We start from the raw sequence: 4,713 nt of genomic DNA, 5'->3' as shown, positions 1-4,713 counted from the left end.
GCAGTCCAGCTGGCCTTGGTGAGCTCACAATAGATCAGCCCCACTGTCTCCGTGGGTGGGTGCACCCCTCGTGGTCCTGACTTCTTTGCTCATATTTTCCCTCCTTCTGCTCCTCCTTGGGACATTGGGAGCTCAGTCCGGTGCTCCAGTGTGGGTCTCTGACTCTATCTCCATCCATCTCCAGGGTTCCTTTCTTCTTGTTTTGTTCTGTGAAACAAGGTCTTGCTCTGTTGCTCAGACAGATATTAAACTTGTGCACTCAAGGGAGCCTCATTTTTCAGCCAGCTGAGCAGAAGAGGTTACAGTTATCTGCCATACTGCATGACTCAATCACAAATGCATTTTAAAAGTGATTCTGAAAATGATGGAGTCCTTGGTCCTGCTGCGGCTCAGAATCGTGTGGATGTTCATGTGTTACTATGTGGATTCTCACGGTCTGTAATACAGCCAGAATCCATGTTGATGTCTTTGGTCCACATGGCTGCTGCTGTTCATAACCCATGCTAGAGCCAGAAACCATGCAGAAGTTCTTAATCCATGCTGCCACTAACTAAAAAAGGCAACCAAGTTTCTTCTGCAGTGGTATTGATGACTGCAGACTCACAGTTAAGAATGAAAGACAAGCCAAGCAGTCATGGTGCAAGCCTTTAATCCCAGCACTCGGGAGGCAGAGGCAGGCAGATCTCAGTGAATTCAAGGCCAGCCTGGTCTACAAGAGCTAGTTCCAGGACAGGCACCAAAGCTTCACAGAGAAATCCTGTCTTGAAAAAATAGACAAGAAAAAGAAAGATGAGAGACAAAGAAGCAATCTAGACAGGAAACCCTTGAAAAGAACTCTTACAATTGTGATAGGGACACTGAAGTATCATAGGTGATGGCGATTGTCCTTCCTCCTGTCCTTGCTGTTCTTCTATTGGATGCTGGATTTTGTTGTAGAAAAGGCACATAAGTGACTGTCACTCTTCACTCCTCAGTCACTGTTAACACTGCGAGCTGTTTCTGCTATTGTTGGGGTTTGCGGTGTATGCGATTTCCCTCTCCTCTGTGCAGTATCTCCAAGTATTTGAATATTTCTCATTTGACACATTTCCAATATTGGTTTTTTGACTTCTGGCCTTATGACTTGTACTATTCTAGTTTATTATTCAATTTGAATGCTTACATTTTTTAAAGCATGGCATGTTATTCTCAAATATGACAGCCAATCTTGCAAGAACTATCCAAGAAGGAATTCCAGATCACAAATACTTTCCTGAACTTATCAAGATTCAAAAGAAATGCTCTGCATATGTATGTCTTTCTTTAAGACTAAGGGCCTGGGCCTGTAGCCACTTCATTGCTACCTTAAGAGAGTGAGCGTGACCCATAAACATCTTCATTCTGTATTTGTCCTTTAGGTAAGGTTGTGGTTGGGGCTTCTTCTGCCTGCTTCATTTTAAGGAGCTTTTTTCACCATTTTATCCTAAAATTGTATTGATTTCTGCTATCTTTTTAGAAAAGTAATAGCAAGATGTCTAGGAAACCGTCACTGTTTAATGAACCTCAAGAAATATAGACATTGTCAGAACAGAAGTGTCCTTCAGAAAAGGCATCTTTGAGAAGGGATTTTTAAAATATGTCTAGGATTAAAAACTCTTTTGTAAAAATAAATTTAAACTTTTAAAACTGTAAGACAGCAAATTTGTTACCAAGGTAATATATAAATCAGCATCTGTGCTTACTGAAAGTATCATTAGTTGCCAATGTTCTGTCTTTGGCTAGCAAAGGGCCAGAGGCATTGCTTCTTCATTGGCATGACAGTTGGGGAGCCCAGGTTAATAAAAAATTAGGAAGGGACAATTAGAAACATGTGCTAGAGTCTCACTGCCAACTCTGAAACAGAACACATACTGCAGAATTCCATTACCCCTGCCTCCATCTCTTATAGATCTCACAGATCTCTTCCCATCTAACTTCCCTATCCACACTCATTGCTATATCTCAGCCCCAGCAGGCACCCCTGCTAACCCAAGGCCTCCTTCTGGTCCTCGAGATCCAATCACCCCGTCTCATCCGCAGCTCTGTAGCAGAGCACCAGCTGCGGTCTCCCTTTCCTCTCTGGCCACATTCCCAATAGATTGCAAAGATCTTCTCTTCCAACCCCCTTCCCCCAACTTAGGCCATTATCACAGTCTTGAATACTAGCAGGCATTCCCTGGGAACACACCAACTGAGCAGGCTACAGAAACAGGCCCACAACCAGTCTTTACATTCCCCTAACATGCAGAGAGGAAATGAAAACTAAAGAATAAAACACCCACTCAACAAAAACAAAACCAGATATCAGCACCTAGACCTACGATCATCCCAATTTCAGATGCCTGGATCCCAGTGTAAAAGCACAATCAACAACAACAAGGATAATGTGTTTCCACTAGAGCCCAGCAAGCCTACCTCAGAAGGCTGAATCCTACCTGAAGATTCCAATGTAGCTGAAGTCTAAGAAAGGCCCTAAATCAGCATGTATGAAGATGACAGAGGTCCATAAGGAGGAAATGAATAAATCCCTGAAAAAAAATCCAGAAAAACACAAACAAACAGTGGAATGCAAAGAATAAAACTGGTCAAGATTTATTCAAGAGAATGGAAATATAATCAATAAAGAGACCCCAAATTGAGGAAATTCTGGAAATGAAAAAATCTAGAAATTCCAACAGAAAACACAGAGGCAAGCTTCACCAAGAGAATACTAGAGACAGATGAGATAACCTCAGCCATGAAATGTATGATAGAAGAAATGGATACGTCAGTTAAATATAATATTAAATCTAAAAATCTTCTGACTTCAAACTCTTAGGAAAGGTGGGACACTATGAAAAATTGAAATATTAGAATAATAGAAATAGAGGAAGGAGAAGACACCCAGATCAAAAGCCCAGAAAATATTCCCAACGAAATCATAGAAGAAATTTTTCCTATCCTAAAAGAGGAGATGCATATAAAAGTACAAGAAGCTTATATAACACCAAATAGATTGGGCCAAAAAGTAAAATTCCTTCCATGATAAAGCAAACATTAAGCAATCATTTGTCTGCATATCCAGCACTTCACAGGGTGCTAGAAGGAAAACTCCAACATAAGGAGGCAAGTTATAATGATAAAAACACATGGAAAAATATGATCTCAGAACAGTAAAATTAAATAACGATAAAAACACATGGAAAAGATGATTTCAGAGCAGCAAAACTAAAAGAATGGAACTGCACACTCGCAACACACCACCACCACCATCAACAACAACAAAATTAGAATAATCAACAATCATTGGTCATTATCAATATCAATGGTCTCAATTCCACAATAAAAAGGCACAGACTAGAGGAATGAATTGATTCAAAAACAGGATCCATTCTTCTTCTAGGCCTGGCTTAATCTTCTGAGACCTCAAAGCCCACCCCCCAGTGACACACTTCCTCCAGCAAGATCACTCTTACTATAAGAAGGCCACATCTCATAATAGTGCCGCTCTTTATATGTCTATGAGATTCATTTATTTTCATACCACCGAACAATCTCCTATTTCATTCTGGTGTATAATATTAAAAAGTTTAATATAAATTTTACTTTTGAAAAAAGATTCTTTTAACATCTGGGATTTTTTATAATTATTATGTTTGGCCTTCAAAAACAAGGCATTCCACTTTCATAGTAAAACACAGAATATAATTTTACATGTGAAAATAATATCAAGAAGTACCCTAGAAGAAAAAGCAGAGAGTATTTCATCCTCCAAAGCCCAGTACTTTATAGTTTAATTACAGAAGTGTTTTAGAGCATCTAGAAAATTCTGAAGCTAGATCTTGTAGAATAGCAAATTAAAAAAAGTTTTTTCCTTCGGTCTGACAGCTACAAGATTTATTAAGAATTATTGCTATAGATAGCAGTTATTAATAAAGTAATTAGTATGGTTGGTATGGACATTACTTCTTTTCCTCCCAAAGGATTTGATAAAATCGATTATTTAGCTTTCATGAGGGTAGAACTTTTTTTTTTTTTTTGACAAAATAAGGATTCTGAAGTTGGGCTAATAGTCATGTGGATGACAGTCACTGCGAGGCTCTCTTCTGTAGGACTGGGAGGATACCTTTATTAGGCAGCAGGTTAGCTCTGGAAAGGACTGAACAATGGACCATCAAAAATAAGAGATGAAGAAGAGTTGTTGATGGTCAACACCAGCTTGCGCAGCTCATGACCCTAAAACAGGAGATAAAGATAATGTTACTGGTTAAATAGCATTGAAGATATGGTGGGAGTTAACTTCAGATGGACCAGTTCAGGCCACCCAACAAGGATGTAAAGGAAAATAGGTGGTTGTTATCTCTCCAGCTGGGTAACCTCAGCTGGCTTCAGGTGTTTCTTCACCAGGGGGTCATATATAGAGCATTGTGACTTTGTTCTAGTAAGCACACTTTGGGGATACATAAACCCATAAATACATATGTACGCTTGTACATATATATTATTGTGTCTTATACATCTACTTATAACAAACATAATTGTACACTAAATGGGATTCTAAGAAAGATGAAAAGAAAGAAAACTATATCATGTGTTTATTATTTTAATATGCACCTAAAGTATGCAGACTGCTGTCTTCTGCTATGAAAGTTTAAAGTGAGTGAAAATCTCACTTCTAACTTGTTAAATGAAGGCATGCTGTAGTCTGCTTTTGTT

The sequence above is a fragment of the Alexandromys fortis genome, unplaced genomic scaffold, assembly GCF_014885135.2.
Source record: "Alexandromys fortis isolate MF-2015 unplaced genomic scaffold, M_Fortis_MF-2015_v1.1 scaffold_18, whole genome shotgun sequence".
Taxonomy (NCBI): Eukaryota; Metazoa; Chordata; class Mammalia; order Rodentia; family Cricetidae; genus Alexandromys; species Alexandromys fortis.
This window is presented reverse-complemented; position numbering follows the sequence as displayed.